This window comes from Gopherus evgoodei, chromosome 2 (genome assembly GCF_007399415.2).
Source record: "Gopherus evgoodei ecotype Sinaloan lineage chromosome 2, rGopEvg1_v1.p, whole genome shotgun sequence".
Lineage (NCBI taxonomy): Eukaryota > Metazoa > Chordata > Testudines > Testudinidae > Gopherus > Gopherus evgoodei.
The window spans coordinates 244,807,205-244,820,199 of NC_044323.1; the positions used below are offsets into that span (position 1 = coordinate 244,807,205).

Genomic DNA, 12,995 nt, shown 5'->3' on the forward strand with positions numbered 1-12,995 from the left:
AACTCATGATTCTTAACCTAAGAATAAATCAAATAACTAAGTATTATATATTCACACACACACACACACACACACACACACACACACACAGAGTCGTTATTTGGAATAAACAGGAGAATTCACAATTTATATGGATATCTTTCTAAAATGAATCCAACATGGCTAGCCCACCAAAACTTTATTATACATACATACATACACAGGCACACACACACACTACAATTATTGCACAGCATAACTGTAAATATCATTTGGAAGGAATGTGAAGTGTGTTTTTAAAACAACTGGGAGGCTTCCGAGAAGTAATGTAATCATTTGTATTTTACTTGAAAATAAAGATAACATATTTAAACCTGTCTTTCTCCCTCCCTTCCCCATAGAAGAACCTGATTCCTGGTTGCAGGAGTATGAATTACTGGCCACGTCCTGTTTGACTATTAAACAGAAACTCACACTTGCAAAGAGGCTGTTGCATAGCAGCTATGATAATTTGCCCCCACTTGGCCTCTTCTACAGGGAGATTCAGACCCTCGCACTGTAAAGGTGCAAACACACAGGAGGGCTGTTAAGAGACCAGCCTTTATTTCCTGACCCCAGTCACACAACATGGGTCAGGGTTACAAAAAGCTGTGACCCTTAAATACATGACAGTGGTCAGTATTCACTCTGAGCCTCCCCTCCTACAAAAGGGAGGGTTACATGCTTCAGACACTTCCACTTCAAGTATAAGCCTGGTCTACACTACGAGTTTATGTCGAATTTAGCAGAGTTAAATCGAATTAACCCTGCACCCGTCCACACAACGAAGCCATTTTTGTCAACATAAAGGGCTCTTAAAATTGATTTCTGTACTCCTCCCCGACGAGGGGAGTAGCGCTGAAATCGACATTGCCATTTCGAATTAGGGGAGTAGCGCTGAAATCGACATTGCCATTTCGAATTAGGGTTAGTGTGGACGCAATTCGACACTATTGGCCTCCGGGAGCTATCCCACAGTGCACCGTTGTGACCGTTCTGGACAGCGATCTGAATTCGGATGCACTGGTCAGGTAGATAGGAAAAGCCCCGCGAACTTTTGAATTTTATTTCCTGTTTGCCCAGCATGGAGTGCTGATCAGCACAGGTGACCATGCAGTCCCAGAATCAAAAAAAAAACTCCAGCAAGGTCTGCACAGGAGATACTGAATGTGATCTCTGTATGGGAAGAATAATCTGTTCTATCAGAACTCCGTTCCAAAAGACAAAATGCCAAAACATTTGAAAAAAATCTCCAAGGCCATGATGGACACAGGTCACAACAGGGACTTAACACAGAGCTGTGTGAAACTTAAGTTGCTGAGACAAGAGTACCAGAAAGCCAAAGAATCAAATGGATGCTCACAGAGGGAAGGGCAACTGATGACTGTAGCTATCCCACAGTTCCCGCACTCTCCGAAAACCATTTGAATTCTGGGCTGAGCGCCCAATGACTAAAGGGTCAAAAACACTGTCGCGGGTGATTCAGGGTATATGTCTTCTGCCCCCCTGTGAAAGCAAAGGGAAAAAAATCGTTTCTCACCTTTCTTCAATGTCACTGCATGTCTACTGAATGCTGCTGGCAGACGCGGTGCTGCAGCGCTACACAGCAGCATCCCCCTTGCCTTGCCTTGCAGATGGCAGACGGTACAGTATGACTGGTATCCGTCGTCATCCCGTGGATGCTCCTGGCTGGCCTCGGTGAGGTCGGTCGGGGATGCCTGGGCAAAAATGGGAATGACTCCAGGTCATTCTCTTCTTTAAGTTTTGTCTAATGGAAATTCAGTCCTGCCTGGAATATCATGGCAGCTGGAGGCTTCTGCCTCAGGCTGCTCTCCCAGTCAGCAGCACCGCGCGGTCGCGCCTACCCCAGCCTACCCCTTGCTACCAGGGATCACAATCAGATACTTAGACCTCTACATTTTGCTGCAAATAAAAAATTAAGCTGCCGTTTAGGCTGTCCCCCAACACACATATCCTGGGACGTTTTGTATTTTACCAGTGTCAACCAAAGGCCCACACACAAATGGAGATTCAGTCCCGCCTGTGCTTCTATCCTAGTGCTTGTCACAGATTCCCATTTTCAGCTATAGGCTGAGCAAGTGCAGAAAGGTGGTTCACTCTACTTCACTGTAAAGCCAACCGCCCTCCCCTCCCCCCTTCGATCTCTGCTTGCAGAGGCAATAAAGTCAGTGTTGTTTCAAATTCCTGCATTCTTTATTACTTCATCACCACAAATGGGGGGATAACTGCCACGGTAGCCCAGGAGGGGTGAGGGAGGGAAGCAACAGGTGGGGTTGTTGCAGGGGCACCCCCTAGAATGGCATGTAGCTCATCATTTCTGTGGGATGCCTGGGGCTCTGACCCAGAGTGGCTGTTTTCCTCTCTGGTTCTTTAGTAGGCTTGCCTGATATTCTAGGCAGGACTGACTCTCCATTAGACAAAACTTAAAGAAGAGAATAACCTGGGGAGTCATTCCCATTTTTGTCCAAGCACCCCCAACCGACCTCACCAAGGCCAGCCAGGAAAACCCATGACAGCAGCAGATGGTACAGTATGACTAGTAACCGTCTTTGCTAACTTGCAAAGGCAAGGGATGCTGCTATGTAGCACTGCAGTATCACGTCTTTCAGCAGCATCCACTAGACATATGGTGACAGTGAAAAAGACTGCACGGACTCCATGGTTACAATCCAGGGAAAAGGGCGCAAAATGATTGTCTGCCATTGCTTTCACGGAGGGAGGATTGACTGATGACATTTACCCATAACCACCCGTGACAACCCAGAATTCCAATTGGTGGGGGAGACTGCGGGAACTATGGGATAGCTACCCACAGTGCAATGCTCCGGAAGTCAATGCTAGCCTCGGTACATGGACGCACACCACCAAATTAATGTGCTTAGTGTGGCCGCGTGCACTCAAATTTATACAGTCTGTTTCCAAAAATCGATTTCTGTAAAATCAGAATAATCTCATAGTGTAGACATACCCTAAGAGTACCTTCTGGGGCTGGGGCCAAGGGAAAAGAGCCCTGAGGGTCATGCTAGCAGCTCCTAGAGGTAAAGGAGCCTTCAACACTCTTACTAGCTCAACATGTAACCCACACACCTCCAGGGTGTGGTGTTCATCCCATCTAGTGGCACCGAGACCACTTAGAAAGAGACTCAAATAAGTCTGCTCTACAACTTTAGCTAACAGCCTGCTGGCTTTTAGCTCATGCTGTAGAGGCTCATGCACTAAGCTCCAGGGGCCCCGGGTTCAGTCCCGCTCACAGATGACTGGGGTCTGTCGGCGTTACGTACACTAACTCTCTCAGGCCCAGATACAAGTATCCCCTTCCAGGCTTACATCACACCTCTGCCTAGTTCCTCCATTCTCTCAACTTCTCCACTCCTGGGGAATGGAGGAGCAGGGCTGGGCTGGCACAGGAAGTTAGTTAGAAGGGCCTGATCATGTTACTTCAAGGCACCCAAACTTTTGCTACTGAGCTCTCGAACTGGTCACTTGTCAGAAGCCTAAGGAATGCACTCAAACTGCAAACAATAAACCAGAATGCAGAATATGAATGTTTAATATGAACTTGCAGCCTGCAGAAACCACAGGTCATCCTGAGCTGAGTAGCTGCACTTCTGTGATAGAGAGGAAGATGCCACGGCCACACTGTACAAAGCTGGGGGCTGACTTCTTGAATGCCTATGCATCACTTGAATTCTTATTGATCAGTAAACTGGAGGACACAAACAGTCCTGGCAGTAATCGCATATGTGATTTCTCTAGTTGAATTCTTGTCCTCTGCTGCCCAGGATCAGTGTCTGGAAGCCATCCTCCCTGTTCTCACATTTAAAATGCCCGGGATGTTTTGGAAATATCCCTATTCCTGCTAGCCAATCTTTACAAGCTGACTGGTATGGTTCCATGTAAAGCTACAATGAAACCTCTCACTACTGCTGCCTGGATGTTTATTTGGATATTGCAAAGGAGATGAACAAGCTGAGGTATGACAGGGACAATTCCAAGACTGGGCAAAGGCAGGTGACAAACAGTCTGGTGTAGAGTTGCCACCCATCTTGTTTTCACCCGGAGAGTCTGCGTTTCAGCCTGTGTGTCCGAGTGCCATTTGACAAGCCAGGATGTCAGGGTTTTTTATTAATCTATGGCAACCCTAAGCAGAAGGAAAGAGACGGTGCAGCCGCAGCCACTGCCACCACCTCTGGGGCCAGGCTCGCGGCGACAGCATGTGGTGTGCTGAAGCAGGGCAAGGGCGGGGCCTCAGGTGAAGAGGCGAGGCAGGGGACAAGGCCTCAGGGATCCAGTTACAAACCATTGGAAATGTGTCAACCCTTGTCTAGTGGTGTCCCCGAGCTGCTTCTACTAGACAGAGTTTGATGTCATACTGAGCGGGGACTCCATCATCAGCCTGTGACAGTGGACACCTCCAACATCCAGCAGAAGAAACCCCAGAAATGCACAGTGAGGAAGAGTTCATTGAGGAGGGGGATATGGAAGATGCAGAGCCCACAGATAACTAGGAGCTATTTGAGATGCAGCTGGACCCAGAGACATAACACATCAAGGAAGGGGATAGGGACTCAGATAGGTGTATTTTACTGCCCCTATTAATGTACACTTTTTTAAAGCTCTCTTTATGATCCCCAACACTTCATTTCCCTTTCTCTGGCCCCTATCTCCCTCTCAAAATGGCTGCCAACTTCATGCAGCAGAGAACAAAGGGATTCTGTTTTAAAGTAGTGGTTTATTTTAAGAGCAGCAATAGTTAAAGAATTTCTGTTTTTTTGGTTTTTTTTTAAGATACCAAAAAGCATTCCCAAACACATGCTTTGGCAGAAGCCTTTGATAAGAAGCCTTTCAAAGAAAGAACATTTTTAAAATAAAAATAAAACCAGAAAAGACATACACAAACCAATACCTGAGCATTTAAAATAAATACATCAAAAATACAAAACAATGCTTGCAAGCAATCTAGTACCTGAGCATTCACTAAATGATGTTGCAGAAATATTCTTGTAAGCTTATGAGATGAAGGTTTTCTAGACCATAAATGCAATAGTTTGCCTTTCATGTCTGAAAATCCAAGTACAAACCAAAATATTTTCATGCTGTGCGTAGACTCAGGAAAGAGGCAGAACCTGCTGCTGGCTCATGGGTTTTGGACTGGCTCACAGAAATAGCCAACTACCACAACTCTCCTCCACTTGCAGAGTTTCTGGTTTACCTTGGCCCAGATATCCTTTTTGTTCTCTGGCACAGTGTTGGGGAAACTTTCAGCAAGTACTCTGATCTTTGCCCGTGCATTTCTAAGAAGAGCAGCCTTGTTTCTCCCCTTGCAATAAGACACTCTGCAATGAGCTCCAGGGGTATGATCACTGTGAAGAAGCCAGCTGCGTATGGGCCCAGGCAACCTCGAGACATCTTGATGCTTTCTCTGGGTCTTTTGTATCCTCAAAAGTGATATAACTGCCAGGATCCCACTGCCAAAGTTCAAAAGTGTTTACTGCATTATCCCTACATTTACCCTGGACCCGACATCTAGCCCTGCACCCATCACACCTAAAGGGTTTCAAAAGTACCCCTAGACGCTCACCATGGCATGTGCTGCTGCACAAGCCTGACGCAAGCGGATGTGACTGTGACCTGTTCAGATATTTTATACTGATCTATATGAGAAATATTTTAAGCAGCTGTGGCATTTATTCTGATGTCTACTAATCCCTTAAATCTAACAATGGTTGCCTCTCTGGTTGTTTATCAGTGACCTCTTGGCTGGGACATTCTTGAGGGCCACCTCAGCTATGCCTGCTGAAAGACTGAACTGTCTGAGTTTGCAAACACAGTACAATCAGTTGCTTGGTCTCTAAAACAGACATGATAGGTCTACTGATCTGTTCAGTATTTATACTTCTCACAGTAAGATGGCAGAGATTGAAAGCTGGCACAAGGAAGAGCAGGTTATGGGATGGTACAGTGGCGCTTGTGAGAATTTGACTCCAAACTCCCATAATACCCTGAGAGGAGTGCTAGTATCCCACAATGCACTACAATCTTTCCCCAGAAGGCAGTGTACTGGCCAGTGGTGCAGGGGACACTGGGATACCCACCCACATCTTCTACCAACACAACCCATCACTGAGGATGAGCTCACTTGCAAATGCAGACAAGTGAGATTGCACTCTAGCAATATGGCCATATTGGCAGCTATACGTCAGTGGAAATTTTACAAGTAAAACTTCCAGTGTAGACGTATCTTAAGTAAACTACCTCTTTTCCCCTCCAGAAAAAGGTCTCCTGACAAATTATTAACAACAGAGCAGAAAGATGTTTGTTGCTCCCAAACATCTCGATGTATAGTTTTCAAACATTGGCAGGTACGAGAATGGTATGTTATTTTCAGTTCACAGGATAGATAATTATGCCAAGTTTGTTCTGCTATGAAAAGCACATATTACCACAGGCACATAAATACTTAGGACAAATGATTTAATGTGTGTCTCATTCTCATGTTTCCATGGCAGGACTACTAGCAGTTTCAACAGGAAACTGGAACAGTTCCTTTACAAATGTAAATAGTAGAAAGCATTAGTCATTTTATACTTCTTGATGCACAGCCAGTTGACATGCTACTGAGAAAATTTGCCTTTCCACTGTCTTGGAAAGCAAAACACTCAACATGTAAACAACTAGAACTATGAGCTAAGATACAGACGGTATAAATTTGGTTGTGGTAATGGTGATTATATTTAAAAAATAGACTAGAAGTCCCTCCTCAAGGGCCTCATGCGGTCCCTCAATTTCCATCAATATTGCTGTAGGGTCAGAATTCTCTCTCTCTCTCACACACACACACACACACACACACACACAGTGTTAATGCCTGTGCAACCTTAATTTAGCTCCTGTGCCTGCTACGTTATGAGAGTATTTAAGTACATGATCGCATACTATTTTTGATTTCCACATGACCCCTAAAATATTCAGTGCACAAGATGGACATTTTATGTTCTCCTAATTGGTCACTGTGTGCCCCCATGCCTTATTTACTTGACACTATTCAAACCTTACTCGGAAGGCACAATTTTTAATTTCCTCATGGACTTTTCTATGGTGCACATCAGTAAAGCATCTTAGTGCTTCACAAACATTAATGAATTTCTTTTCACAATACCCCTATGAAAGAGGGGGTATTTATCATACCCATTTTTCAGATGAACAAGTGAGGCACAGAAATTAAGGTCAAAAGCATCCACTAATTTTGGGTGCCCAATCTGAGATGCCTAGAACCTCATTTTTCATACAGCGCAGCTTCTGTTGACTTCAGTCGCAGCAGTGAGTGCTCAGCCTTTCTGCAAATTGGACCCTGGGATCTCAAGTCAGACACCCAGAATATCAGGAAAACAAAATCAATGACTTGCTGTGAAAAGTCTGATTTATGAAGATTAGGACCTCACAGGGACTCTGTGGCACAGGCAGGAAGAGAATCCAGTTAAACTACCTTAATTAAGACAATGACCTTCTTCCTACAATCACCTGCTTCATTCACTACACACCTTCCAACTTCTGTAACAAATGAGACAGGGGTCCTACAGAAAACAGCTGCCTTCACTACACAACCAATTAATCCCCAGAACAGGTCGACCCTGTGCATTGAATGAGGCTGGGGCCTTGGTTATCATAATGCATATGCACCAGGGGGTCAAATTAAGGTTGCACATGCAACTTTAATCCTGGCATTTCCTAACTTTTTAGTGCTTGACTTTGCAACCTTACCAATGTTTTGTTAATATAGTTTGTGTGTAATTTCCCAACTTTTTAAAAAGCATGGTGAAAAACTAATCCCAACATGTGCCATTATACTGACATCTACAAAAAGTCATCACCCAGGTTGGGAACCTTTAGATCAGATGTCCCCAAACTGTGGGACACATGCTCTGGACAGTATAATAAGGTTATTGGGTAGTGCAAGGACCTGACAGGGCCACACTGAAGAGCCTGGGCAGCAGGATGCTCTGCTCAGCAGGAGAAGTGGACAGGGCTCTGTGCAAGGCAGTCTCAGCTGCCAGGACTAGGCTCTCTGCCTTTTTCACTTTCTCACTGCTGTGGCAGCAACCAACAGGCAGTTACTCTCTACTGAGGAGGCTGGAGGGGACTCAATGAGCAGGGAGTAGAAGGCTGTAGCATAGGAGTACTGCCCCCTCTGATGGACCGAAATCTGTCCTGACCCCAGAACTTCAGGATGGCCCCAGGGCACAGAGCCCCATCCACTCCCCCTGCCAAACACAGCCTGAGCAAGGGAAGCGGACAGGGCTGTGCAGAAGGGCCAGGGTCAGAGGAGGTTCTGTCCAGCATGGGGAGCAGTACTTATGGGATACAACCTTCCACTGACCCCAGTATGGCCTCATTCACTTCCCCTTTGCAGGGATGGAACAAGACAGGCAGGAATCTGATCCTGGCACCCAAGACTGCCCGAACCCTGTAGTGAATGGAAGCCTTCCTCAACTGACGCAGGGTGAGAACTACCCCCAGTTCCTGTTGGTACTGGGCATGCCCTCACACAGCCCCCAAAAATACAAGGCATCCATCTCCCCCCATCCCCTTAGAAAGGGGGGAGTGTGAACATGGTACATGAATCTCTGAAAGAGAATCAGCAAAAAATTTTTGGGAACCTCTACTTTAGATCTGATGCAGAGACCTCTGCCACTTGTGCTATAGAACATGGAACAGCAGTAGTAGGTTGTCATCCCCAAAGTGGACCAGCACCAGAGGGGGGAAAAGGTCACTTTGCCAGCGGGTTTCACAGATATCTGCCAACAGCAGAGGAATGATGAGACTTGGGAAAGTTAGGTTCCATTCCAAGTTCTGGAGGAGAGTGTGACCTGCTGAGCACAGACTTCTGCCCATTCCTCTTCTTTCTCTCCCTCATCCCCAAGTGTGACCTCTTCTGCCACTTCCCCTCCAACCTGTCCCTATCCTACCCCTAGTCCTGTCTCTTCCCTACCTCCGTCTCTTTATTCCAGTCTCATTCTCCTCATCTAACCGATCCCATTCTCCACTCCTCAGGCCTCATCTCAGTACCAGTCTCCTTGCTCAGCAACTCCTATTCTCACCTATCTGAATTCCCCACCCTAGGCTCCCCACTCCCACCACAGTCCCAATCTCCTTACCCAGCCTGAGTTCCCTCTCTACACCAGCTTCTCATCAAATCTGTCTCTCTCTCTCTCTGATCCTGGCCAATCACCAGCCCCACACATGCTGCCCATCTCAACTGGCTTCCAGTCCCAATCTCCGGACTCCTCCTCCAATCTCAGTGTCCCCCTCCCAACTCCTCAACCCAGTCTCTTTGCCCAACCAGTCCTATTCTTCAACCAGCCTCCTTGTCCCAATCTACTCTCCTCACCCCACCCCCAATTTGGCTCTTGTCCCCTATGCATTCAAATCAGACAGTTTCTTCCTCCACACTGCCTGGAAACAGTGTGTGGGGACTGTCATTGAGACTACGAGAGAGAGTCTCTGCTCTCAGTTCAGGTGCCCAGACCTGGACCCAGCAGAGAGTTGTAATTGCAGGGAAGGTCCTGTTCAACCCCAGGCTAGAGCATGCCCAGTGCAGATGGAAATTTGGGGGAAATTTAGCTACTAAAATTTAAGAAGTCTCTACTGACTATGTGCAAACTGTAATTTTTCAAACTTATAAACTTGGCCAAATTTGGGTGGATTTTCTTGAGCAATAATGCCTTTGGCTGTCCCAACACAAAGGCCACCCCCCAGTAAGTTACAAATTCCTGCTCCAAAACATGAGGCGCTGGACCTTCTCACAGAAATCGTCTTCAGAATTTTTTTTAAACATGGGCAAAACAACATTTTCCCCTAGCCCCTTTCTCTGAAATATCTGAACCATTTTGGTTGAAAGCTTTTCCCCAAAAGTTCAGCCTGAAGCAGATATCCAGCACTGAAAATTTCAACCCAAACCATTACAGTTTGACCAAGTTATAAGCAACTAAAAATACAAACCTTGTCTACACGTACAGCACTGCAGCAACATAGCTGCACTGGTGCAGCTGCACCACTGTAGCATTTTAGTGAAGCTCCTGCCATTGATGTAGTGCTGTCTACACCAGGGTTAGCTTGGTAGACCTATATTGCTGAGGGATGTGGATTTTTCACACCCCTGAGCAACGTAGCTATACCGATGTAAGTTTGTAGTGGTTGCAGCAATCCCTCAAGGTCAATGATGATTTCTTTCACAGGTTTTATTTTTCATGGGTCCTTTGGTGACTGAGGAATCCGATCCTTGAGCCACAGGCTCAATTGGCAGACATTGCAGGTGGTGTTGGAAGACAGGGTTGGGCTGCGATTGCTGTGTGACAGTTGTCTTTCCTCTCTTTTCTGGCACTTTTCTGCAACTGATTTTCCTCAAAAGTGGACATTCTCTCTCTGAGAAGTCTTTGACAGTTATCCCTATCCTGGGCTGTGGTGTCAATGTGCCACATCTCTTGATGTTTATCTTGAGGGTGTCTTTAAAGCGTTTCTTTTGGCCTTCCCATTTCCTCTCCCCTTTGGTAAGTTGGGCATACAGAAGTTGTTTTAGTAAGCATACATCAGGCATGCACATATAGGACCCGCTCCTCCTTTGCTGGTGCTGGATAATCAGGGCCTCAACACTGAAGATGTTGGCCTCTGTGAGGACACTGACATTAGTGCAATGATCCCCCCACTTTACGTTGAGGATATTCCGAAGAAAGTTCTGGTGTTCTAGGATTTTCAAGTGTTTTCCATAGCTCACCCAAGTCTTACAGCCAGAGAGGAGAGTTGGGATCATCACCACTTTTAGTTTACGAAGTCTAGTATGTGTTCTGATGTTATGACTGTTGAACACCCAGCGAGACAGTTTGCCAAATGCACGACTGGCACAGCAAATTCTGTGCTGAATCTCGACATCTATATCTGCCCTCTGTGAGAGAAGGCTGCCAAGATAGGTGAAGTGTTCTACATTTTCTAGTTCTTCTTTGTCAATGTAGATCTTCCTTGCTAGGTCTGATGATTGTCTGGGAACTGGCTGGTGGAGAACTTGAGTTTTGCCAAGGTTCAGAGTTAGCCCTAGGCTTTTGTAAGCTTCAGAGAAGCAATGAAGGGCTGTTTGTAGATCCTCCTTTGAGTGTGCAACTACAGCACAATCATCTTCAATTATTGTCGCCGATATTACTTTAGTTCTGGCATGGAGATGAGAAAAGCTGAAGAGGTTGCCATCAATCCAATATTGGATGCCAATGCCCTGTAGTCAATGGTCTTAGGTTAATGTTTTCATAGCTGGTAAGAAAATGGAGAAAAGAGTGGGTGCCAGTACACAGTCTTGTTTTATGCCAGTTTGAATGACAAAGAGCTCAGAGGTAGAGCCACTGCACAGGATGGAGGCAGTCATCTGATTTGGAGGAGTCTTACAATGGTGGTAAATTTGCTTGGGCAGCCAAACTTTGACATGATTTTCCACAAAGCCTCATGGCTGACAGAGTCGAAGGCTTTCATCAGGTCAATAAAGGCCATATACAGATCCTGATGTTGTGCTTGTCATTTTTACTGGCTCTACCTGGCTACAGAAATCATGTTGGTTTGTGCCTTGTGATGGTCTGAAGCCATATTGGGACTCTGGAAGTACTTCCTCAGCAAGGCGATTCAGTAAGATTCTAGCAAGAATCTTCCCAGTGATGGAGAGGGGGGCAATGCCTCGGTAGTTGTCACAGTCGGCCCTGTCTCCCTTTTTGAAAATGGTGACAATGTTAGCATTACGTAAGTCAGCGGGGATTTCTTTGGTGCACCAGATTTTGAGGAGCAGCAAGGAAAGTTTGTTAGTCACTGTTTCTCCCCCCATTTTCAGTACTTCAGCTGGTATGCCATCAGGACTTGGTGCTTTATTGTTCTTCATTTGTTTAATTGCTTTGAAGACCTCCTCAGGTGGCAACGGTTTCCCAGACTGGGTTCTGAGGAATGGAGTCAATGGTGTTGTCAGTCACAGTAGACTGTTTATAGTATAGGCCTGGTCCCAGTCTTATAGTGAGGAGCGGCCCTTGATCAACCAGTTGTCGAGATATGGAAACATCTGCACCTGGCACTTCTACAAAAAAGTGGTCATAACTGCCATGCACTCGGTGAACACTTGGTGTGACCCCAACAGGCTGAAGGGGAGGACCATGAACTGATAGTGATTGTGGTTAACCACAAACCTGAGGTACCTTCTGTGGGACAGTGTTATTGAAATATGGAAATAAGCGTCCTTCAAGTCGAGGGCGGCATACCAGTCCCCTGGATCCAGGAAAGGGATAATGGAGGCCAAAAAGACACTGCAGAACTTCATCTTCTTCATGAACTTGTTGAAGTCTTGCTGGTCTAGGATGGGCCGGAAGCCTTCTTTGGCTTTCAGGATTAGGAAATAATGGAAATAGAACCCCTTGTCCCTTAGCTCCTGAGGAAGCTCACAAGGACCAGCTCTTGCTCCTGGCCCTTGGCACTGAGAGGATCGCATGGTGCCAGGTCTTCTGGTGCGGTGACCTGTACAGCTTGTGATGGCAGATCCTGCATCAAGGGAGGTGGGGGAGGCATGTGGGATACTGAAGCCACCAATACCAACCTCCTGGTATAAGACTCCTGGCTTTGATAGAATGCCCAGGGGGTTCAAAATGGCCATAGGGTTGGAGCCTGGCATTGTGCGGGTCATGGCATCTGGGGACATTGCTGTCTTTCCCTGTCTGACCTCGAGCATCTGCGTTCCAATCTCTGCCGGCTCCACCTGGACACAAAGGACTCCCCCTCCAATTGGGAGGACTCACTGTAGGAGGACCATAGGGGAGTAGTGCCCACCGGTGCTAGGGAGCAGTGCTGAGAGATTGGGGACCAGTGCGGCTGCCCTGCCAGTCTCTTGCCAGACGGTACCAGTGACAAGTGCCGTGGTGATGGTGACTGGGCAAGCCAGCGAT

The 12,995-nt window shown here is 46.5% G+C and overlaps 1 protein-coding gene across 4 annotated transcripts in view; it reads right to left on the reverse strand.

Moving 5' to 3' along the window:
- Window positions 1-12,995, reverse strand: part of ZNF704 (zinc finger protein 704) — a 161,133-nt gene that overhangs the window by 117,214 nt on the left and 30,924 nt on the right. The gene's annotated exons all lie outside the window — the stretch shown is intronic.